Source organism: Taeniopygia guttata, chromosome 18 (genome assembly GCF_048771995.1).
Source record: "Taeniopygia guttata chromosome 18, bTaeGut7.mat, whole genome shotgun sequence".
NCBI lineage: Eukaryota > Metazoa > Chordata > Aves > Passeriformes > Estrildidae > Taeniopygia > Taeniopygia guttata.
The window spans coordinates 7288754-7313499 of NC_133043.1; the positions used below are offsets into that span (position 1 = coordinate 7288754).

Below are 24746 nucleotides of genomic sequence, written 5' to 3' on the forward strand. Positions count from 1 at the left end.
GCTCTCCTGCACTCCCTGCGGAGCGTTTGCTTCGTTTGTGCTGCTTTAACATTGAATTGGGCCATTAGTGACAGGGAGATGGAACATCCCTGTGGGATGTGCCGCTACAAAGGTGGGTTTTGTGGCCCCAAAATCTCCACTGGAGGTGCCAATGGAGGTTTTGTGTGGCTGGGCTCATCAGCTGGGACAAGATGTGATGGGATGAGCAGGTGGTGGGGATTGCTATGGTTGGAGTCTGCCAGAGCAATGTCAGCTGGGCTGTGCAGTGGGGGCAAGGGGAGGACATGCAGAGGGCAGAAAGTGGCACGAGCAATTAAAAATAGCCATAAAAACAAGGTGATGGGAAGGGCTGTGGGCAGCTGTCCTTGCTGTGCAGGACTTACCAAATGTGAATATCCAAATCTGAGCTCCTGTGGGTGGGGGTGAGCTCTCCCAGGCTCCTGCTGTGGGCAGCAGTTCACTCCCAGTCCCAGGGCACTGGTCTGGAGCTGGCAGAGGAGGATGTTCCTGCCCTGTGCTGGCAGAGCAGGTCTGAGCAGTGCTGTGGTGCCAGTGTGGCAGGAGCTGCTGGTTGATCCCTGTGAGGAGAGGAGCAGGGAATCAGTGTGGGAGCAGCAGGGCTTCATCCAGAGACATCCCCCTGCCCTGTGGAACAGAGAGATCTCGTGGGATCCTCAGGAGCTGGATGAGGGACAGGGGAATCTGCAGGAAAAGCCACATCAGATCTGTCATGGGTGGTCCTGCCACAGCATCCCCTGGCACTGTGCCTCCCCTCTCTGGCATTGTGCTGGTGTGCTTGAACATCTTGGCCTTCTCTTGTTCCTTGCAATGTGCGGTGGTCGAGCTTAGAGAGGGAGGAAGGCAGGAAAATTAATGTTTTCAATTTTGTTTTAATAGTCTGTTTCTACTTCCCCCAGTCTAAAGCTGTTTGTGTTGATGGCTCAGTGCTGGGTGAGGGCTCAGCTCTGGGATCTCAGGTGGTGGATTGGAAGCACTCCCAGAGGAGAGGTGAAAGCTGGTTTGACATGGTGCTCCTGTCTGTCTCCTCACAAGCTGCTGAGGTTGCCCAGGCCCTGGGGCAGCACTCAGCCAGCAGGGCAGGCTCTGTCCCACCGCTGCTCCTGCTCCTGCCCCGTGGGCCTTCATGGCAAGGATGCTCTGGAGCTTGTTTAGATAACCAAGGCAGATAAAAACACCTAAAACAGGGATGTGACCTTCCTCTGTGTCTATGCAAAAGGGTCTGAACCATCTCTGAGCTTTCAGCTTTGTTGGAGCCTTTGTCCCCTGGCCCCTTTGGGACAGCCACACAGGGTGCCAGGTGTCTCTCAGAACTCAGCAGGGTCCCCCCATCTATTTTACTGCACAACAAGCAGGGCAGCATCAGGAGTGCAAAGCAATTAAATTGTTTTAACTCTTTTTTTCCAGCTAGAACCCTCATGGGAAGACTTTTCTTTAGAACTCCCATAGAGTTGGGTTAAAATTTAAACAGTTAAACAACACTTGAAAATAGAAAGAAGCAAACTTTGAGATCCACTGAAATCCTTGTGAAAACCAAGGACCTGTTGCTGTGTAGTTGTGGTGGGGGATGCAGTTTCAAAGCCCTGTCTGCTATGGACACCCAGGGATGGAAAAATGAGGCCACACAAGCCTTGGGGTGACTTTTCTTCTGTCCTGGGCTGCTAGGGTGGCATCAAGTGTGGGGCTGCAGGGGTTGTAGGGATTTGGAGAGCTGTTAACACAAGGAGGATCCCTGGGATGGAGAGCCCAGGGCTGAGTGAGATGCAGTGAGTCACCATTTCCAGCTCTTTAACTGTACAAAGAGATTAAAGCTGTAGGGAAATGTTTCCTCCAAAACCAGTTGACAGATTCAGGCTAGGTTATGGGTAGTCTTTATCTTTTTTTTTTTTTTTTTTTTTTTGTTATTATTATTATTTTTAATGGGAAAATTCCTACAGCCCAGGATTCCAAATGGAGGAGCCGACGGGGAAACACTGAGTCTCGGTTTGTGGACGCAGGTGCCAAAAATGAAATAATCTGGAAAAATCTAGACCTGCAGGCCTAGTGACATGGAAGGAAGACTGGGAGCATGTGTGGGGGAGAAGGAATGTGTCCCACCATGGGGACACTGCCTGGTCCAGGACACCACGTGCATGGGGAGGGCACTGCCTGCTCCCCATCCCTGCGTGTGCTCTGTCCTTGGCTGTGCAGGGGGCAGCCACTGCCCCTCGGGGGGTTTTGGGGCTGTGTTTTGGGTCTATGTATTTGGGGCTGTGTTTTAGAATTGTGTTTTAGGGCTGTGTATTTGGGGCTGTGTATTTGGGGCTGTGTATTTAGCTATGTATTTGGGGCTGTGTTTTGGGCCGTGTTTTGGGGCTGTATTTTGGGGCTGTGTATTTAGTTATGTATTTGGGGCTGTGTATTTGGGGCTGTGTTTTGGGCTGTGTATTTGGCTGTGTTTTGGGGCTGTGTATTTAGCTATATATTTGGGGCTGTGTTTTGGGGCTGTGTTTTAGGGCTGTGCTTTGGGCTCTGCCTTGGGCTCTGCTTTGGGGTTGCAATGTGGGCACTGAGGGTGCCAGCAGGAGGCTGGGCCATGTGGCTGTGCTGGTGCTGCACGTGCCTGTCCCAGGAATGCTGTCCCCAAGCTCGTTGTGTTGTGTTATCCCTGGCACACTCATGTCCCTTCTTTGCGTGGGCACACTTTGTGTGGGTGCTGTCCCGTGTGGAAGCTCCAGCTGGGCAGGAAACACCCCAGGAAATGAGGCTGTCCACTGCAGGCAGCCAGAGCCAGGAGGATTTGTTTGCTGGAAGTCCCTGAGGGCTTGTAGGAAAAGCAGTGACATCCCCAGTGGAGCTTGGTTGTGCACAGGGACAGTTTCCCATAGGAAACACCCTTTGCACCGTTCCCACTTCCTTTCCCTGGGTCTGAGACCAGGACAGGGCGAAGCTGGGGATGCTGCATCCAACATCAGGAGGATGTGGAGCTGCTGGAGCGAGGCCACAGAAATGCTCTGAGGGCTGGAGCCCCTCTGCTCTGCAGCCAGGCTGGGAGTGCTGGGGGTGTTAACAGAGGAAAAGGCTCCAGGGAGAGCTCAGAGCCCCTTCCAGGGACTTCCAGGGACAAGGAGCCTGCAATGACAAGACACAGGGAATGGCTTCCCACTGCCAGAGGGCAGGGCTAGATGAGATATTGGTATTAAATTCTTCTCTGTGAGGGTGGTAAGGCCCTGGCACAGGGTGCCCAGAGCAGCTGTGGCTGCCCCATGATCCCTGGCAGTGCCCAAGGCCAGGCTGGATGGGGTTTGGAGCAGCCTGGATAGTGGGAGGTGTCCCTGCCCATGGCAGGGGTGGCACTGGGTGGTCTCTAAAGTCCCTTCCTACCCAAACCAGTCTGTGATTCTGCTGAGCTGCAGAGTGACCCTGGCCTTAATACCTGTCAGGTCTCTTCTATGGCTGGCTGGGGTCTGGACCAGGCTGTGCATCCATCCAGGTCATCTCCTCACCTCCTGAGCCTTGCAGGAGGGATGCTGTGGAGAGCCTCCTGTTGCAGCAGAAGGTGGCTGACTGCAGGGTCACCTGGCTGTGGCTCAGGGCTCTGTGCTCCAGCTGTGAGCTCTGAGCACCCTCAGGAACCTCTGACCCCTTCTGTGATCAAACTGGGGCAGCCCCTGGCCAGAGGTGCCTCTGCTGGCTGAGAAAGGGGTGAGTGCTCCTGCCTGCTGTGGGATTTGTGTTCATCCAAGTGGTGCTGAAAGGCACACGGAGACACAGCCCTGGCTGAGGGGGACATGTAGGAACCAGGAGTTTCTCTGTTTATCCTGTGGTATTTGCATGTCTGGAGCCCATGGCAGTGTGCTGGGGAACATGCTCCCCACCCACCAGCTCCTTTGGATCCTCCAGCTTTCTCACATGTAGGTTAATCATCCTACAGGCTGATAAGGCAAATAAAATCCGTTATCTTGACCAAGATAAAACAAAGAGTTTGCTTTGATCTCCTGCAGTAAGGCCTGGCTGCTTGTTTTGTGACTTCTCTGCTGTCTGCTGAGGGAGGGAGGTGATGGCAGTGGTGATGAACCTTCTGTAATTAAGGAATTGTTCTCTTTTAACCTATTTCTAAACTGCTGTCCCTGCCTGAGATGTTTCTGTTGGCCAGTGGTTGCAGGGACACCATAGGCTGGGTGCAGTGCCAGCTCCATAAACTCTGTCAGGGGACTCAATTGAGATTATGGAGAGATAACTTTGTTTTGAGAAGATCAAACGATCTGTTGAGAGCAAAAAAAGATAAGATGACAGCAAACCATTTGTGTTCTTTACACTCCTCCAGCAAACAAACAGACACAGAGACCCTTCTGCATTGTCCAAAATGCCTTGGTGAAGCTGAAGTCAATGTGGCTATAAATGGAAAAAGCAGCTGGTCTTGGATTGCAGCCTGTGCTCAGGCTTCTTTGAGCCCAGTTTTTCTTACATCTGTCAGAGGTTTTACAGAAGGGATGTGTGGAGAGAGCTGCTTTGCTTTGAGTTGCTTAAATTTGGGTCACTCATCTCACTGATCTTCTGAACTGGTCTCTGCACAGAAGTTCCCAGGGTTTTCTGCAGGGTCACATGCATCAGTGCTTCACCCTCTTGAATCATCTTGGTTTATCCAGACGTGCTGGGAGACAAAGCTGGACCCAAGGGTCTGGTCCAAAATAAATATACATAAATAAATAAAAATAAATAAATAAATGTAATAAACCAACAAAATTTTGCAGATGTTTATGCATTTATGAAGAGCAAATAATTTTAACAAACCATCTAAGGTTTGACAGGGTGGGCATTTGGGGTTGCTGGACTTGTACCAGCTGCAGTTTGTTCTGTGTGGAAGCTGCAGGCTGGTTTTTGCATGGCAAAGGCCCTTTGTCCAGCAGGAATGAAGGATGGCTGAAATGAAGTGTTTTTTCAACACCTTCAGGTTCAGAGGCTGATGATGCTCTGGCACATATGAGCATAACCTTGGATTTACGTTTAGCTTGTCAAGCCTTGAGAAGACATCCAGGCTTTGTCTGTGTCAGGTGGTCTTACCAGGAGTTCTCCTGTATTATTCCTAGAGGAATGGAGGCGAAAAAGGGATTTGCAGCAGCACAGAACTGGGTAGGGCAATAATCCCTTGCTCTCATGAGTGCCTGACAGCCCCCCAGCCAGCCTTGGGTCAGGCTGTTCTGTTGCTGTGGATGTTCATTGGCTGAAGTGTGTGTGCCAAGCTTTTCTTTGATGCTTATCTATAATACTTGAACTTTTCATGGTGCCTCTGCCTTCCCCCCTTTCCTCCTCTCCTGCTGCACATGGAGGGGGACAGACATTCCTCCCCTCTTTCAAAGGAAAGCTCAGCTGGTGGAGATCTCAGTAAGAAGATTAGATGGGAATCCGAAAGGATGTGGTACCTAGGAGGGGAGGGCAGTGGGAAAAGGGAAAAGTTTGTGTGGTCTGCCCTTGCCTTTACTGTCCACTCCTTTGTTGTCTTGGAGGAATCCCTCTCCAGCTTCTCCTTTTGTAACAGGGAGCTGGTGAACGTGGCAAGATGCCCAAGGTTCAGTCCTTGCACTGGGTTCTTTCTTCTTCTGATGCCTCGTGAAGGCTGGCCTAGAGCAGAGGCTGGACAGAGTTAAAGAATAAAGCAGGGATTTATTCAAAGGATCTCCTCCATGGATCCACCCTGGGCAGCACCAGAGCCCAGCCAGGGCTGCACCCAAATGAACCAAAATGGTCCCAAAATGCGCAATTGCTCACGAGGTCTCTCACTTTAATCAGTTCTGCTCCATTTGCATATTGGAGTTTTTTGTCCAATTCCAGCTTTAGCCCAGGCAGTCCCATCCTTGTTTTTCTCTCTCCAGCCCACGTTGTTTGTGCTCCTGGGCTGAGATTTGGATCATTTGTCCTTGGTGCCCAGCTGGAGCAGGAATTGTTTTGTCTCCCTGCTCTGTGACGAGAGCTCAGCATCCCCTCATGTGAAGCCCAGACCCACACACTAAAGCAGCACAGAATCTGAAAAATATAAAAGCTAAAATATCACTTCCCGGTTCAGCTGGTGTTTAGGAATTAGCTGGTCCTGCTTCCAGAGGTGCTGTGGGATTGTGCAGGGTGGGAGAAACCACCCAGGTCACTGGAGTGGCCCTACAAAGGAAGGTCCTGAGCTGTCCAGGAGGAAAGGGATGTATCAGGAGTTTTCTGTATCAAAACCTTGCCAGTCTACCTTGCTCGCTCCTAAATTTGAGAAACCCATAGTTTGAAGAGGAAATAAGGATTTGGAAGGCAGCCTTTGGAGTGTGGGGAGCAGATGTGGGATGGATTGTGCCTCCTGGTTGATGAGTGGTGGAGGTTGCTGGCACTGAGGGAGGAGCAGGGGGATTTGGATGCTCCTGCTGGCACTGAGGGAGGAGCAGGGGGATTTGGATGCTCCTGCTGGCACTGAGGGAGGAGCAGGGGGATTTGGATGCTCCTTGCCTCGTGTTCTCTTCCTCTGCTTCCATCTGGTGCAGGCTGAATGGAGAATGGAGAGTACCTTGGAATTGTCCAGATATGTCCTGGGAAAAAGGAGCAGATCTGAGCCCCTTTTCTGATAAAACACAATTGTTTAGACAAACTCTGGCTGAACTTGCTTCCTCCTGCATCCCAGCATGCAGATAAACAGGGTGGAAGTGGGAGGCCAAGTTCACAGGCTGCTGGGGCCCTCCCTGGGGTCACACCGGCCTCAAGACCCCCTGTCCACCCCTTTTGGTGGCCTTGGAGAAGATGAGAGGATGCAGTTGAGTGCTGAGGGTGATGGCCTGGCTTTGGGTAGTTCAATGCTCCGAGATGTGATGGGAACTTTGATAAGGCAGCACATCAGGGTGTGGGTGGTCCTGGGGGCAGCAGGGAATGCATCCTGGTCTGGCTGCAGGGGCTGGAGCTCAGCTGGGTGCTGCTCTGTGGGATGCAGGAGGTGAATTTGCTCCAGCCCTGTTCTCTCCAAGCCTGGCAGTGCTGGGTGTGTGGTGGCTGGGCAGCTCTGTGCCCCTGAGAGATTCCTGTTTGGGCTGGCAGTCAGGATTTGGGTGGGATGTGGCCACTGCAGAGGTGTTGTGGCTCCTGCCGAGGTCTCCAGGAACTGCTTTGTGGAGTCAGATGAAATCTGAGATCCTGCCATAACCCTGATGTTCCTCCCACCATTCCTCAGGGAAACAGTCCTCCTTGCCCTACTTTGTGTAGTAAATAAAAGTATATTTACAGCCCAGGAGTGCACGCCATGAGGTTGGGAGCTCTGGGGTTCCTGCAGGGCCCTGGGGGAGCTCTGGGGTTTCCTTTCTGCTCCGTGGTTTGGGTTCAGGAAAGTCTTGGGAAGGAGCAGCCCTGTGAGAGGGGAGCAGAGCCCTTTGCTGGGCCTTGGGGCATGGTTTTGTTTCCCCATCCCTGTGTCCCTGTGTGCCCCCTGGAGAAGAGCTGAGAGGGGATAAGGAGAGCTCCCAGGTGGGCTGGAGCAGGAGGGGAGCTGCCCCCCATCCGTCCCCATCCCTGGCTGAGGCTGCTGTGGGGCTGAGCTCTGCTCACCTCTGGGCTCTGTGGGGCTGCCAGCTCTGCCCCAGCACTGCCCAAAATTCTTCTGCAGGGTGCCAGGGAATGAACATTTGTCTTCTCCTCCACTTGGAGGAGTGGGAAGGGTCTCTCTGGGGTTATTTCAGTCCATGTGTGGGACAGATTATTTATGGGGCAAGCAAACCAAAGCCATGATTTGGGCTCCACTGAAAGAGCAAAGCTGGGAAAGCTTCAAATCATGGCTGCAGAGACAAGGGGAGACATGGCTGTGGCTTTTTGCTGGGGAGCAGTGTTGTGTCCCTTGGGAGAGGCACAGAGAACATTGTTTGGAGTTTCTGCTTTTCCTTCTCATTTTTCAGACATGCAAGATTAATTGCTCTCTTTTATTGTCCGCAGCAATATTTATTTTGCTGCTCTGCAGCAGCAGGGACTGGATAGGTTTCACAAGCTGAATTTTCCCTGGACAAGCCCCTCCTCTGATTTCACACTCCCAGCTGCCAGGCTTGGTTTTAAAACAGTTTGCACCGAGGCTGAAAATATTTGAAGGGCAGAGCAATGTCTTGCAGGAAATGGCTTAAGCTTCCTGCTCCCAAGATGGTGTGAGTGTTAAAACAGAACTGGAGAAATATTAGACATCCTACATCCGGCCTGGCTGGGGAGGGTGACCCTGGGGTGAAGGGATGGAAAGCCTGGACACCCCCTCCCCCAGTTTCCAGCAGGACGAGGGGCCCCGAGGGTCCCCCTGACCCCCATCTGTTGTAAATGTAGGTGAACTTGGTGGGAAGAAATGATGATGTTTGACTTTAGTTCAGAAGGTTGAATGATTTATTTATTATAACTATGCTGTAATACATTAATATACTATGTAAAGGAAGATACTAAAACTACAAACCTACTTGTTCTAACTACCCTATCTAACTCACTCACACCTCGTGACCCTCTCTGCAGACAGAGGTGGACTGGATTTGCCATCAGGCTCAAACAATCCTCACCAGAATCCAATCAAGCAACCACCCCAGGTAAACAATTTTCTGAACACATTCTACATGGGGAAAACAAAGAATAAAAATAAAAGCTGTTTTCTCTTTTTTTCTTCTATACTCCTCTATAAAAAAATCCTAAGGAAAAAAAAAATTTACCTACCACACTCATCCCCCTGACTTTATGGGAAAAACCAGCAAATTGTTTCCTGCTCCTAGGGGCTTTGCCACGTTTTGTTTTTGTGGGAGATGTGTGGGGCAAAATGTCCTCAGAGTGAGTTTCCAGCAGAGGATGGGAGCTGGGGAAGCAGCGGTTCTGCTGAAATGTTTGCAGCAGTTTATCCACCATCTCCCAGGCTGAAGTGAAAGGTGAAAGTCTGGGAGAGCTGAATCTGAGTTTGTTTGGGGTTGGAGCAGGATATTCCTCAGTGAAAATCCCGCTGAATTCTTGGTTCAGCAGAACCCTTCCAGCAAGGAGGAATGTTCCTGCTTGGTGCTGGCTGAGCACCATCTACCTGGCCAGGCAGGGAATAGCAGCTGCTGCGTGCCCAGGACAGACAGACAGGGCTGGGACAGACGGACAGGGCTGGGACAGAATGGCAGTGTGCAGGAGCCTGGGGAAGGGCAGGCACAGATGGGCTCCTGTGGGCAGGGGGGACCTGGTGGCTGTCACATCTTCAGCCCCCTGTGTGTTGCTGCCCTGGTATGAAAGCTTCTCCAAACCCTGCTTTGCTGGTTGGATCCAGCACCCAGCCTTTGCCTCAAAAGCTGATTTTCCCTGTTGCTCCTTATCTAGAAAATAAGTTTCCACCACAGCCTTTGCTTGAATGGTCCCAAACTCTGGATCTGGGGTCTTAAAGCCCTCAATGCTTTTTTCTTTTTCAGGTTAAAAAATGTCACTGATGGTTGATAGATTCCCAAGTGTTCTCGTGGGGTTGTGAGGGGACCTGGGCCCCCAAGAATAGGCTGAAGTCAGCAGCACTCTCTGCTCTCAGCTTCAGGAGGGTGTCAGACATGAGAGCTGCATCCTGCAGAGCTGAAAACCTCAAACCCCTTTGGGGCCCGTGACCTTTCAGCAGCAGCGAGTGTCACAGGGCTGAGCCTCTGCCTTTATCTCAGCTCACAGCTGGGGAGGAGGCTCTGAGCAGAGCTGGGGAGCAGTGAGGCTGTCCTGGTTCCCCTGGGATGTGTTTGGGAGCAGTGGGGCTGCCCTGGTTCCTCTGGGATGTGTTTGGGAGCAGTGGGGCTGCCCTGGTTCCCCTGGGATGTGTTTGGGAGCAGTGGGGGTGCCCTGGCTCCTCTGGGATGTGTTTGGGAGCAGTGGGGCTGCCCTGGCTCCCCTGGGATGTGTTTGGGAGCAGTGGGGCTGCCCTGGTTCCTCTGGGATGTGTTTGGGAGCAGTGGGGCTGCTCTCAGTTCCTCTGGGATGTGTTTGGGAGCAGTGGGGCTGCCCTGGTTCCTCTGGGATGTGTTTGGGAGCAGTGGGGCTGCCCTGGTTCCTCTGGGATGTGTTTGGGAGCAGTGGGGCTGCTCTCAGTTCCTCTGGGATGTGTTTGGGAGCAGTGGGGCTGTCCTGGCTCCTCTGGGATGTGTTTGGGAGCAGTGGGGCTGCCCTGGCTCCTCTGGGATGTGTTTGGGAGCAGTGGGGCTGCCCTGGTTTCATGGAGTGATGGGGCTCAGCTCGGGGGTCACTGGGCAGGCTGAGATGAAGGTTTGGGGAGCTGCTGGGGAGCACCAGTGGCACCCAGCACCCAGTGGCACCCATTGCTGTGGGGCAGCACGTGCTGTTCCCTCCTGGACTGCTCAGGGGGCCCATGGGATTTGCAGTCTGGAGCATCCCCCTGACACTTTCTCTAGTCCTGGAGGGAATGGAGGCAAGGCTGGGAGGATCCTTGGTGTCCAGAGGAGCTGCCCTGTGTCAGATCTCCAGGAAACATGACCTGCTGTAACCCTGTCAGGTTTGTGGGTGCTGTAAAGGTGGGGATTGGGTGTAACAGAGCCAAACAGGTACAAATGAACCCCAAAACCATGCACCAAGCGTGCATGGCAGCTCTGAAATGTTTATTTCAGTCACACCTGAAGCAAAGCTCTGCTTTCTTAGAGGTGGTTGTCCCAGCAACTCCTGTGATGGTTCGTGATATTCCTTTGAGGTCTGCTGCAGCAGCTTCTAATTCTACATGTTTTCTCATGTAGAATATGTTTAGAAAATTGTTTACTTAGGGTGATTACTTTATTGGATTCTAGTGAGGATTGTTTGAGCCTGATGGCCAATCCAATCTACCTGTGTCTAAACTCTGGAGAGAGGGTCACAAGTTGTGAAGTAGTTAGATACAGTAGTTAGAAAAAGTAGGTATGTAGTTTTAATATCTTCTTTAAATAATATATTAATGTATCATATTCAGCCTTCTAAACTAAAGTCAAACATCATCATTTCTTCCTACCAAGTTCACCTGCATTTACAACATCTATCTATCTATCTATCTATCTATCTATCTATCTATCTATCTATCTATCTATCTATCTATCTATCTATCTATCTATCATTTTCTGCAATCTCTTGAGAAGTATTACAGCCTAATTGCTAATTGCTAGGTGCCTAAATACCTTCCAGGATGTGTGTCTTGGCTCTCCTTGTGCCTCTGAACGCAGCACTGCTGCTGGGAGGGCACCAAGCCCCAAGATGTGCTCAGTCCTGGGGGTTGGGCTGCTGGGAGCAGCTGGGGTGAGGCAGCAAGAGGCAGGATGCCCCTCTTAGACCTCCAGGAAATGCTACCACACCTTCCTTCACGTTGTGGTGGAGCCCATTGCAGGCAGGCAATGTGGTGTGACAGCTCAGCACAGCTGGTTTGCTGGAGATTGAGTAGGATGAGGTGTTCCTCCAAAGAGCAGCTCAGGACATCGCAGCCCCAGGTCTGCCACCCCACCTTCCCTATTGCTCTCTCCAACAATCAGGCAGCTTGAATCCATCCAGCCCCTCATTTAAACTCCCCCTTGAGCTACAGGATGTCCTGTGAGATTTCTGAGTGCTTGAATGAGGGGCTTTCTTAGCTTGGCAGAGGCTGAGCAGACCCCAGAGAGCTCCTGTGCTGGGGGAAGAGGCTGTTGCCAAGTCGTAGGAGGAATTCCCACGTTCCTGTTCCTTCCTGCTGGCTGCCAATGCTTGTCCTGTCCACAAAAGCTGATGGATTTGGTAGGATTTAACCTTTGCTCACAGAAGTGAATAATGGAGATCTTTTACTTTTGGTTTCTGCCTGTAAATTCACAACTCAGTGCTGGTTTTGCATGCACAGCACGGACCCGTGGTGGGAAAAAACGGAGGAGGAGGAACAGAGAGATGCTTCACTTGGTGAAGTCCTCTGCAGCCATAGCTGGGAGCCTGCAGAGAATTGCCCTGATGAACCCCAAACCAGGCTGTAGGTGCCAAGCAGACCTCACCATTTCAACAGAAACACAAAGGCAGCCCTGTGGAAAGCAAAATTTGGGATTTCTCATGCCCAGAGTCGCTGCAGGTCCTGCCTGGACAGACAGACAGGCTCCCACGTTTTCCCTCCTGGCAGCAAGCATGTCCATGGTGTTTCAGGGAGTAGAAATGCTCTGTTTTATAGATTCTTTCCATGCCTACAGCAGAAGTCACAGCTAACATTGTTTTCTCTGCCTGGACCCTCGTTTTGTTCTCAGGTTTGTGTCCTGTGGGACAGCCCTGCTGACACTGGTGCTGTCATGTCATCAGCAGCACCCAGAGGTGCTGAAATGGGGTGTGAACCACAGCTGGGCACCTCTGTGTGGGGCTGACCTGGTCTGGGGGAGGGGAGAACGACCCAAAGCTCAGCCCCCAAATCTGGGCAAAGAAGAAAAGTGAAAACCAGCAGGTCCAGGCACGGCCTGAACTCATTTTTGGAGGACAGCAGCTATGTCCCACAGGTGGGATCAGCAGGAGGCAACTCTGCACAGAGAAGAGAGGTCTCTGAAATACAATGGTGCAGGTTTGGGGCATCACACAGTTCTGACATGCTGAAGGCATTCCAGCAGATCCCCTCCTTACTTGGGCCCCTGTGTTTGCTGCTTGGTGGAGCTCCAGAGGGACTTTGCTGCTCGGTGGTGCCTGGCACAGCCAGGTGCTCCCCATCCTGGAGAAGTGTTGGGTTGTGTCACACTGGACAGGGACAGGCCATGAGGCAAAGCCCCACATCACCCTGCACCCAGCAACGAGCCAGAAGCTGCCCTGGTGGAGGTCAGCTCTCCATCAGGGCAGTGTGTGGCCTCCAAAAAGCTGGAATGAATCTCCAGTGCTGCTCCAGGATTTGGTTCTAATTAAAGGGACACCCATGTAGGTGACCCCAGGGCACTCCTCCCCATAGGGGTGGGGAGAAGCTGCTGATGGATTTGCTTAGGAGTGGGCTTGCAGTGGGACCCTGGGAAGCAGCGTGGAGAGGTCCAACCTCACCAGCACTTGCTGTCCCTGAGCCAGCAATTCCTTCCTGGAGCTAAAGTTCTGTGAGATCAGCAGAAGCAAGGGCAAAACTGAAATGTTTTTTGCTGTGATCGTGTGGAAATCAGAGCCACAGATGGATGGGAATTGGAGTAATTGCCCCCAAAATGACGAGGTGCTGATTATAAGCACAGCCCGTGGCACTGCAGCTGGCCCAGGGGTTATGACCAGTGCCATAACCCCACAGAATTCTCTTTTCTTGCCTATCTGTGTAAATCTCTGCTCTCCCATCAGTGCCTGCCCTCAGCACTCCCTGAAAATTGCCCAAAAATTCCATCTTGGTGCAATTTAGGATACGCTCCAGCCTGCCCCGAGCACATCTGGTATCTGTGTGTTGGGTGATATTAATCACAGCGTGAACACAGCCAAGTGCTAAACAGCAGAGCCCTCCCACCTCCCCCCTGCAAACCAGAGTTTTTTCCATGCTCCAGCAATAAAATGAAGGCAGCATTCCCGGGCAGGCGGTGATCTGGCAGGAACAACTGCTGTGTGGGATGGAGGGATGAGGAACGCTCTGAAACGGGCCAAGAAACCATGTGCTCCTAGGACTTTTTGAAATCCCTGTGGTGTTTGAAGCTATTTTCTAGTCCTCCTCATTTTCTGGATCCGTGGCTGTTCCTGCTGCATCTGCAACTGCTCCCTCTGCCCCGGAATTTTGTTGTTTTGGGTGTAAATGCTGCTCCCTGTTTCCAGGAAGGTAAACACCCCTCCCTCGCCCTGCTTTGCTGTGCAGATACCAAAATGCTTTGACAAGCAGGGGTAGATGTTGTTTTTGTTTTTAGAGTTTTAGAGATGGGGTACAGGAGTTGCAGAGGCTGCTGAGAAACCCATGGGAATCTGCTCACTTGGAGGGTGCTTGTGGTTTTGCTTCAGGACACTTAGTGGTTTCCTTTAATGCTAGGCAATGATCAGGCAGGACTGGCACAAGGGATATTTTTGCTCCCCTTTTCCTGGGCTGACCACACAGCAGACAGTGGGCAAAGCCCCACCAGACCACGCTGGTTGTGTTGTCCCCAAAGGATAGCCTGGCCCAGATTTGCCCCCGAGTTCTCCAGTTTGTGGCTGATTTAAAAAAAAAAAAAAAAAAAAAAAAAAGGACAAAAAGAAAAAAATGCAGGAAAAAAAAAACCCCAAAACTGTGTTTTCAGCACAGTTGGTGCCTCAACCACTGAGGTTGCTGTGCTTTCAAGGGAAAGCACAGCACTGGGGCCTGGGAGGAATGGGGGGGCGAGAACTCTTGTGTGGTGCCTTTGATGTTGGAGGCTTTTACCCGCGTTACCCGGGGAGAAACTCGAGTGCTTTTCATGTCTGGTGGTGAGGGAGGCAGAGAGCCAGGAGGGATCTGCTTTGTGAGACCTTTTGGAAGGGAATTGAGGAAAACTTTTCAGAAGTTGGGGGCAGGCTCTCAGGGGCAGCAGCTGAAATAGGTGCTGAAGCATCCTTGGCTCTCGCCGGGCAGCGTGCACCGTCCTCATCGTCATCCTTGGCTGAGTAAGTCTCTGCTTGAGCTCTGGCCAGCCTCAGGGAGGAAAAACCTGTGGCAAGGGCTGTGCTGGGGTCTCCAGAGCTGTGCCAGTGGGGATCTGTGGGGTGGGGAAGCTGAGCGTGGCTGTGCAATGAGAGCGTGGGGGTTTGAAGGGGGAGGAGGGGACAAACAGAGCAGTGGCTTAGCAGGGGGGAAACACCAGGGCTGTGGTGACAGGGGAATGCCTGGCAGGGCCTGTGCTCAGGGAGGTGGTTCTGCCACTGCTCAGGCTCCCTGTGGGATGGAGCTGAGCCTCTGCACCACCTGAGCAGGCAGAGAGTGGGGCAGGGGAGTCACAGAGGGTGGCATCGTGTCCTGGGGAGGTGACACAGGGTGGCAGGAACCCTGACATGATCCAGGCGGTGGGGGCTCCCTGGGGTGCCAGCTGCCAGCAGAATGGGACCCTGATGCAGACGGGCCATCCTCCCCCAGCTCCTGCAGCCCTGTGTGAGAAGCAGCCCTGGCTGCTGGCAGTGCCAGCAAAGGGGAGGGTGCTGCTCTCGTGGGGTCCCTGCTGAGTTTGGGGGCCCTGCCCCTGCTGGAGGGACCAGGTGTGGTTTGCATCTGTGTAGGTAATAGGAAATAAGTTTCTAGAAAATAAGTTTCCACCACAGCCTTTGCTTGAATGGTCCCAAACTCTGGATGTGGGGTATTTAAGCCCTCAGTGCTTTTTTTTAAGGTTAAAAAATGTCACTGATGGTTGATAGATTCCCAAGTGTTCTCATGGGGTTGTTGGAGGACCTGGGCCCCCAAGAATAGGCTGAAGTCAGCAGCACTCTCTGCTCTCAGCTTCAGGAGGGTGTCAGACATGAGAGCTGCATCCTGCAGAGCTGAAAACCTCAAACCCCTTTGGGGCCCGTGACCTTCCAGCAGCAGCGAGTGTCACAGGGCAGAACCTTCACCTTTAGCAGGTGGGAAGGGGCTGCCACAGCCCCCCAGCCTGGCAGAGGTGTGGCTGTGGGAGCTCTGCAGGCTGCTGGAGCTGCTCTCAGTTCCTGTGCCATCGAGGGGAGCGTGTCTGGTGACTAAGGGAGGTCTGGCAGGACCCCTGTGCACTGTGGGGTTCACTGGCATCACCCAGAGCCCTGGGGACACGCCAGCCCCCACAACAAGGGCAGGGGTGTGGAGATGCCACATGGATGGGGACACCAAAGGGATGCTGACACTCCAAGGATGTGGATGCCATGGGGGTGGGGACAGCACAGGGAAGGGGGATGGCATTGGAATGTTGACACCACAGGGTTGGGGACAGGGGACAGCGGGGTGGCCTGCTGCCTGCCAGGGGAGAGCTCCGGTCCCGCTGCATCCCTGCAGTTCGTTCTGTGCTGTGTCACAGCCCTGGGGCTCTGCAAACCGGCCCAGCTCCGAGCCTCACTTTTTTTCTTCTTTTTTTTTTTTTTTTTTTTTTTTTTTTCTTTTCCTTTTTCTTCTTTTTCTTTGAACGGCCCCTCTGCATCCTTGTCTCGCTGCTCCTGATAGCTGTTTTCCCAGTGGTTGTGACATGGATGTTAAGGTGACGCTCTGGAACCACCTGGACTTGCCAAGCACAGGGGTTCTCCCTCTTGCCTTTGTCTGGCAGAGGTGGGGGCACTGGGCTGTGTCAGTGTGAACCCCCAGGAATTGCTCTTTCCCTCTGTATCCCAGTTTCTCCCCTCTGTATGCCAATGTCTCCCTGTCAAACAGCCCTTGGAAGCAGCCGGGGCTGCAGGAAAGGTTTCACGCCAGAGGATTTCAGGCTAAGCTTTTTATATCCATCCCAGTGTGACCACACTTCATTTAGGGAAGGAGCATCCGGGATGGATCTGGGCTGACGTATTCAGGACTGAGACTGTCTCAGCTCTGCCAGAGCAGATCTGGGCCAGGGGAGCAGCTGGGATCCTGTGGGGCTGGTGCTGCTGCCCTGTGCTGGGACTCCCAGCACACTCCGAGCTGTTTTTATCGGATTTCTCGGCTATTTCATCCGTGTTGTGTCCGCCCTTCTGTAAATAGCAGCTCATTCCATCTCTCCCCTAAACCCTGCTGTGGAACCACGGCTATCCAGCCATCCACGAGCTGAGCAGCCTTGTGCTCTGCACAGCACCCTGGGCTTGCTGCTGCTGCTGCTCCCCGGCTCAGCTACAGGAACACACGGAGCAGAGCAGTGCAGGAACAGCCTCCCGTAGCACCAGGCAAGTTTTGGGTTAAAGTTGCTGAATTTTATTGAATTCCTGCTGCTGTGGATGGTGGGTGCGGCGGAGGGAGCAGACTGGTGGAGCAGCTCTGGGGTGGGAGGGGATTTTGTATTGCTGTTGGATATGTGCTGGCTGAGAGTCCTGGTTTTCCTGGTGCTAATTAATGACTGTTGGTGGACTAAATTCCCCTGGGACATAGGTGAGCCAGGCAATGGGGCATTTGTGTGTGCACGCAACACTGGGCTGAGCTTTGGTTTTGAGACATGGTAAAAATACAAAAAAGCAAGAATTGTGATTATGTGTGAACCCCTAAGCACCGCTGCCTTGTCCAAGTGTTATTCCAGATTGTCGGATACAGCATCCAGGAGGAATACAGCTGTCCAGGGTGTGTGCCCTGCTTAAGGGCATCCTGAGTGCAGATAAGGACATGTCACAACAGACAAAGTAAGTTTGCAGCACACGGAGGACTGCGCTAGCCCTGGGAGCTCTGACCTGTCCCATGCTGTTGTAGTTGCCATCCATGATTTCCCATGTTGAGACCAACATGCCTGTGTGGTTGTGGGGCTCATGGGTAGCTCGGTGGTGGGGTTTGAATGTGTTTGACCCCAGAGCCCCTCAGCACGTACCCTCTCACTGGGATGTGCTGGCCACAGCTCAAGGTATGCACATGTGGCACGGTCTGATGGCTTGGTGGCCAATAACCCGGCAGCAGCGGTTCCTGCACGCCTCTCCATGGGGAATCCAGACTTCCCTTCCCTGAGCAGGGTGGAATTTTTATAGCCTGTGGTTTTAAATGCTGTGATTTCCTCATGCAGCCCTGTCAGAGCCATGCTGGGGCTGGGTGAAACACGGGCTGGAGCTGCTGCTCCTTGGGTAACGTGTCTGAGCTTTGCTCCAGTACAGGGGAAAGGCTGGGCTGGGAAAGGGAAGGCTGGCTCTCCTGGGCTTGAGCCTGCTGTGATCTTATGGCTGAATTCAACTGGACTTTATTTCATTTATCCCCAAAATTTGTCAGGCTTTGTGGAGTAGAGTACAGCGAAGTGACCTCGTTTGTTAAAAAATAATCACCAGGACGGGAGTGAAAGAGTTAATCTCGCAAGTACAGCTCAGTGGCATCCTGGAAGTGACTGTCCAAAAATCAGGAGGGGAGTGGGCATGGCAGGGTAGAGGGGCCAGGCTGGCAAACCCCACTTGCCACAGGGACACAGCTGTGATGACTCGGGCAGGGACGTGGCACAGTGGGATGTGTGCCCGGCTGGCAGCTGAGAGGCTGAGAGGGTTTGTGCACATCTAGAGGGTGTGAGCACTGTCTGCCTCCCAGCTTTGTTCCCTGGGTTCCTGTCCTCATGGGCATGAGGCAGAGTTCTGCCATTAACGCTCTGAAAATCTCTGCTGGCTCATCCTTATCATCCCCAAAATGCCAGGCAGTGCTGAGGTGCTCACAGGTTCCTCACTGTGATCTCTAGCAGCTGGTGAGAAATCAGCAGTGGTGCTTTCTCCAGCCCCTGATAAATCCCCTGAAAACCACTGCTCAGGTCTGGCTGCTCTAGGGATGCTTTGGGGCCATCGGATTTTCCAGGCTGAGACATCCATGTCCCTGTGCTCCTGCTGCAGGGATGCTGCCTGGGTCCAGCTGCCTCCACCCAGCTCTCCCTTCTCACAAACTTGTGGAAAAGTGATTTCCTTTCCTATTTTCTGGCCCCTTCTCAAACTCAGACTGGGTTAACTCTTGCTGTAGATGCAGAACTTGCTGGAGGGCCCTGGTCAGGCGGGGCTGTAAAAGCCACATTTTCTTTGGGAATCGGATTAAGGCCCCTTTTTCTTCCTGCAGTGTGGGTGACATGAAGTCTCTCTTTGTCCTGGATGGTATTTCTGGCCCAGCTGCAGTGGGTTAACCCTTTGTCATCCCACACAGTCCTGGTGATGAATGGCCCTTTGCTGAGCAACAGGGGCCTTTTCCTGGGGTGGAAGCACTGTGGGGGCACTGTGGGCTGTGTCCTCCCCCTGCCCAGCTGGGGCATGAAGGGCAAAGCCTTGGTGCCTGGCTAGGGGATGTGTCTGTGGGACAGGGACCTTCCCTAACGCTGCTTCCCTCTGCCTTTCTTTGCCATTTTTAGTCTCTCTTTATTCCCCAAGATAAATGGATGGGACTTTGCACCCCAGTCCTGCACTGGCACCAGAGGTGTCTCCATGCTGGGGCAGCCCCAGGCTGCCTGCATGGCACAGAAGGACATGGGTGGGAGAAGGAGGGGGACAAAGTGACAGTGAGAAAAGAGGCCAGGCCAGCAGTAGAGCACAAGAACTGCCTGTGTGCTCCTTGGGGGGTAGTGACCATGTCAGTGGGGCTCCCTGGGCACTGGGCTGGGGCAGGAGCATCGCTTTTCCAGGAGAGCTGGAAGGCTGGATAACCAGCCAGGAGCAGGGTGATGGCAGGCAGAGAGCATCCATAGATATCCCAGGATCCAAGGAGGTGTTTTGGTTTGGTACTGGGTGCTGGGCTCTGTGGCCAAGCAGAAATGAAGGTGATTTCCCGGCCATGTGGTGGCTGTGGGCACCTCACACCCCAGGCTTGGGGCCATTTTACCTTTTTTCCCCCACTGTGCTGCATTGTTGCATCACCTTGGATCCATCCACTGCTGCTGTGAGCCTGGCTTGGCCGGTTTGTTTATGCAAAAGCCAAATGGTAGCAGGAAAAGTCCCTTTCTGGTGGCCTGGAAAAGCTGCCAGGGGCACACAGTGCTGGCTCCCTGCAGCCTGATGCTGTTCTGTTATCAGGGAGCTCCTGATAAGAGCAGAGCAGGGATTTCCCCAGAGGGGGTTCTGGTCTGTATCACAGTGGCATCAGGATCTCCCCAGGCCTTCCAGCAGTGTGGGGGGGAGTGCAGCCCACAGAATTCTCCCTGTGTCCCTCTCTCTGCTGAGTTTTAGGACGTGATCACCCCAAGGCTGATGAAGGGGTGCCACCATCTCCCAGAGCTGACCCAGCAGCAGATGGGCACCGAGCAGGACGGCGTTGGGAACTGCAGGGAAGCAACACATTTCCCTCCCAGCCGTGCTCCTCCTCCCCCCCATCCTCCTGACCTTTTCCCATCAAAACACAAAGCACTATTCTTTGGAGCAAGGCACCTCCATGCGAGGAGACAGCTGGTGCTGCAGCAGCTTGCTGGGGATGGGTTGTTATTAATTAAGCTGCAGGAGACAGCCCGGCAGCTTGAATGGAGTTTTCCTTCTTTTCAGGCTTAGGATGCCCTAAATTGTTTCTTCTTTACCTCCAAACGGGCGTTTATAGGTTTAAAAAGGGGCAGCAGACAAAGGATGGAGAAGGGCCCATTATGTGCAGCTTGCAGGGACGTGTATCCCTGCACGTGGCCTGCAGGGACTGTTAGGGCACCCCAGCAACTTCTTTGCAGCTTGGTTTGTGCCAGGGGGTTGCTGTGACCCCCAGAGATGTCACTGCCTGGGCATCCACCCATCTAGAGAGGAGATGCCACTTTGGGGTGAAATGATTTAAACTACTTGAACAAGTTTGGGGTGACTCAGGCAGTTGAATTTTTCACTCCCTGCTGTTTTCCCTTGCAAAGGTGATTCATTTTCACCAAACTCATCCTCTGCCCCTGCTGCTGGGTCTGCTTTGACCGTGCTGCTGGTGGTGAGAGGAGCAGAGGTGGTGGTGGGGCTCTCTGAGGTGCTCCTTGGTGTGTGAGCTCTGTGTAAGCTCCATCTGCTCCCCTCTCCACAGGGCAGGATGTGGGGCTTTGGTTGAGTGGGGCACAGGGATGCTGGTGGGGGAAGGTGCAGATTATCCCTTTGGGGGATAATTTGTTTTTTGTGATAATTTGTGGGAGTGGCTGGGGGAGCAGACCATGCCCTTGAGGAGGAGGGCTGAGGATTGCTCCTAAGCAGCCAAGTGTGTTTCCTTGGGCATGGCTGGGCTGTGCCATCTGCAGAGCTGGCCCAGGGATTTGAGCAGAAGCGTTTTAGTGCCAAGACAGACCCATCCCTGCTGAGCAAAACCTGTGCTCAGAGCTGAGGCCCTGGCAGTGCCTGAGCGTGCTTTGTGTCCATCTAAACCAGCATGGCAGTGTCCCAACCAGTGCCCCAACCAGTGCCCCCTGTGAAGGAAGAGGAATTTGGGAGGAATGAGGTCCTTTGTTGCTTTTTCCAAGTGTTTGTGACTGCGGAGTGCCTTCCTAGCAAAGCCTTTTCTTCCCTTTTGGAAAACGCTGGATTGCTCAAGCACGGTGAGGAGCCTCCTGCCTCAAGGTTGAAGGCACTGCAGATCCTTTGCAGGAGGGGTGTGCCGGAGGAAGGGTGGCTGCTGCAGGGACACTGCTGGGATGTGACACCAGGAACCCAGGCACGGCCTCCCCAGGGAGAGGGTGACTCAGGCGAGGACACGGTGCCAGCTGCGCGTGATAGCGGGTGACAGCGTGTGAAACAACTCCTTCCTTCCTTCCTGGAGAGTGGGAGCGGCCTGGAGATGTCCAGCTGGAGGAAACTCTGGGTTCTGGTGTGGTGGAAGCTGGGGCACTCCTGGGTGTGGTGTGGGTTCAGCAGAACAGCCACGGTGCAGTGATGCTGGAGGCTCTGGGTGCTGCTCCTGGGCAAGGCACGGAGGGGTGGCTGCTCCCTGTGCTGCCTCAGCATGTCCCTGAGCTCTGGGATGCTCCTGGCAGTGCCTGCATCCCTCCTTACTACTGCTCCACTGCCCTCTCTTTCCAGGGAGATTTAAGCCACCAAAGAGCTGCTTTCATGAAGGAACTGATGGGATACCTGCAGAGGTGTGTCTGACATGGGCTGCTCAGAGGAGCTACCAGGTAGCTTAAAAGAAAAAAAAACTGCATCACCTCTGGACTTGGGAGTTCACTGCAGCCAGAGGGAGGGAGATGTCATTGATCTGTGGGTCTTAGAAGTGATCTGGGAGTTACCCTGCACATGCTGAAGGGACCATGGTGGCTGCCTGCCAGAGCCCTCCCTGGGTGGTAACACTTGCAGATCTGCAGTCAGGCTCTTAGAAAAGCTTTGGGGTTGTTTTTAGCTGTTCCTGGCATTGTGGGATCCTTTCTGTTCCTGCTAGAGGTGATGGTGTCTCTTTCAGTGCTAAAAAGAATTAAATTTTGGTCTTGTTATCTGCAGGGTTGTGTCCTTTTCTCAGTCATGGTACTTTCCATTGAGTTTGCTGGTGCTCTACCAAGGTCTCTGGACGTGCTTTTCATTCTGCTATTGATCTGAGATTATAAATATAGCTGGCAGAATTTCCATCTGTCTGTCAAAGTCACTGGGGACTGGCAGGTAGTCAGCATTGCAGCAATACTGAAAGAATTAAAATTATTTCCTAAGCCCTAACGTAGCACTTTTAACTGGGGCATGCTGAGGTACAGTAAAATTGGAAAAAAAAAATTGTCCCTTCAGCATTCCTGTGAGAGAACATGTCCTGCTCGTGCTGCCTGTGCCCAAGGGATTTGATGTTTTCTTAAGAGCTGGGCAGCTTGGGATGAAGTGAGTTTGTTGGCAGGTCTGCCCACAGGCTGGGTAGTGCTGGTGAAACTGCCTTCATTTGCAGATCTTGGATATTCCTTAAAGCTGGGGATTTGTGGTTGAAGCTGGCTGAGGGCAGAGAATTGCTTGGCACGGGGGAGTGCTGCTGGGGGACAGCCCCACTGCTGGGGGACAGCCCCACTGCTGGGGGACAGCCCCACTGCTGGGGGACAGCCCCACTGCTGGGCAGCTTTCTGCTGCAAGGGACAGTGGTTGGGATTGTCCCCAAAACTCAGGGACTGTTGAAACCCTTGTTGGTGTACCCCTGAGCATCACGTTCTCCAGTGAGCCCTACCAGCCCTCCACGGTGTGGCTGTGACATGGGGACCTGCTGTCACATCAGGGATGTCCCATAAAGCAGGACAGATTTGTGTAAGCCAGGCAGGAATCTTCCTCAACATTTCAGATAAGTTGCAAGACTAAAAGCTGGATCTGTAGTTAGTTCTAATCCCTTGATACAACTTAAAACAGCAATAGGCCTTGTTAGAATTGCTCCTAACTCTGATTATGAGGTTTTTCTAAGAGAAGAACAATGAGTTTGTGATTTTAAAACCCTTAATTAGGGGATTTGGATCCAATTCTTGGCTCTGCTGTAAGATTTCTGTGTGACCCTGGGCGAGTCACTTAATCCCTCTCCAGTTCATCAGCACTGGGAGCTGCTTCCTTCCTCTGCCTCTCGGTCCTGCCTGTGCTCAGAGCCAGAAATGAGCAGTGGGAGAGGCTCAGGCAGGAGCATGTTACAGGAGCATCTCCTGTTCTCCTCACAGGAATGGAGATGCTCCTGTAAGAACAAATCCCAGAGTTTGGGAATTGTTCTTACAGGAGTTTGTCTGTCACTCTGTGGGTGCCTCCTGTGTGCAAACACCCCAAAGTCCCCAAGAGCCATCCTGGGGACCAGCAGTGCCCCCAAAGCTCTGCTGCACTTGCTGTGAGGCCAAGGATGACATTTTGTTGTCCTTCTGAGCTGCTCACTCACCATGTTGCTCCTGGGGAGGAGGAGATAGGAGCTGAAACAAAATATTTTCTATTAATTAATCTGGGAAACAACTTATACACAGTGTTGAGCTCCCAGTGCCCTAATTTTTAGCCTGAGGGTGGTGAGGTCCTGGCAGAGAAGCTGTGGCTGCCACATCCCTGGAAGTGTCCAAGGCCAGGTTGGATCTGGTCTAGGGGAAGGTGTCCCAGCCCATGCTGGTTATTAGATGGTTTTTAAGGTCTCTTTCAACCAAGCCAGTCTGTGTTTCTGTGAAATGTCTTTGCAAAGCTTCAGTGACCATGGGGAGAACTTTTCTATGGTTATTTTTATTCCCTCACATGCAAGACTAAAGTATGGTCATGATTTCAATCTCAAAAAAATTAACTCAGAGGAGCGAGGAGTTGGTTCACGTGGCTGAGCACGGTGTGTTCACCCCTTTGTTGGTCTCAGTTTGGGCACATGAACCCTGTGCTGGTGCTCAACTCCTGCACAGCCACAGATGTGATCAACTTAATGGCAGGGACAGGAAGCCATCACACCTGAGATCCTCCTTTTACTCTTTGTGCCAGCACAGCACCGAAGTGAGCCCAGCACACCCTTTTCCTGCCTTTCTCCAGCTAAAGAAGGCTGGAGTGACTTGCAAACAGACCCAGCTGCTACTGGGGCAAGCCTGGTTTGGCATCTAGCATTGGATTTTCCTGGAGATTAGAGAGATTAAAACACTAATGCCCATTGATAGGGGTTAGAGCTTTAATAAGTCATAAAAAGTGGTGTAATCTGGCAGAAATCGGCACGCAGCTGCAGCATAAGCAGATTAAGGCTGGGTTTCCTGCCTGGGTGCTGGGTGGAGGTTTCTCAGAAACTGGGATTTGTGGTACTTGCTGAAGTGGGGGGATGTGGGTCTTACCCCCCTCAGCACCCCTCGTTTGCAGAGCAGCCTGTGCCAGCCTTGCTGGGCAGCACAGGAGGGCTGCTGCCAGCCTGGTGTGGGGTGGCTGTGCTGGGTGGAGGAAGATCTGCCGCTGCTGGTGGTCCGGAAGCAGAGAGGGAAGGTGACAGCCAGGCTAGAGCCACAGGCAGGACACGGAGCAGGGTGGCTGTGGTGCCACTGGCACAGGTGGCAGGGCTTGCATCAATGCAGGAGTGTGGCAGAGGCTGGTGAGGCTGGTGACAGGTCCAAAAGGGAGTGCAAGTACTAGCCCTGGGCTTGCAGGCTGTGCAGGGGCTGTTCCTGGGAAAGGGACTCCTCTGGGTGTTGACAATTGCAGATGTGCACATCTGTCTTAATCCTTTCATCACCTGCAGGTCTTCCTCTGGGAATGCAAGTCTGGGAACCCAAGGGAGAAAGCCATGAGGTCATAGGGTAGGTCAAAGTAAGGTGTCAGACCCAGGAGCCCAAAAGAGGGAGGTTGTGACAGTAGAGTCCCAAGAGCTCTGCTGGACATCACAGAGGGGACATCACCCCACACCAGGGTGTGCGTTGGAGGGAGCAGGGCCAGGTGGTGCAGCCCAGCTTCTC

The 24746-nt window shown here is 52.9% G+C and overlaps 1 protein-coding gene across 10 annotated transcripts in view; it reads left to right on the top strand.

Moving 5' to 3' along the window:
• Window positions 1-24746, top strand: part of SEPTIN9 (septin 9) — a 126130-nt gene that overhangs the window by 76137 nt on the left and 25247 nt on the right. The window contains exon 1 of one of the 10 annotated variants that reach the window (XM_072936894.1): window positions 12973-13714. The exons of 7 other annotated variants lie outside the window; for them this stretch is intronic. The gene's annotated coding sequence lies outside the window, so the exon portion shown is untranslated. Of the gene's footprint in view, window positions 1-12972; window positions 13715-14358; window positions 14509-16471; window positions 16711-24746 lie in introns of those variants that run through there. 2 more of the 10 variants (XM_030287069.4, XM_072936893.1) reach the window with 2 other exon arrangements.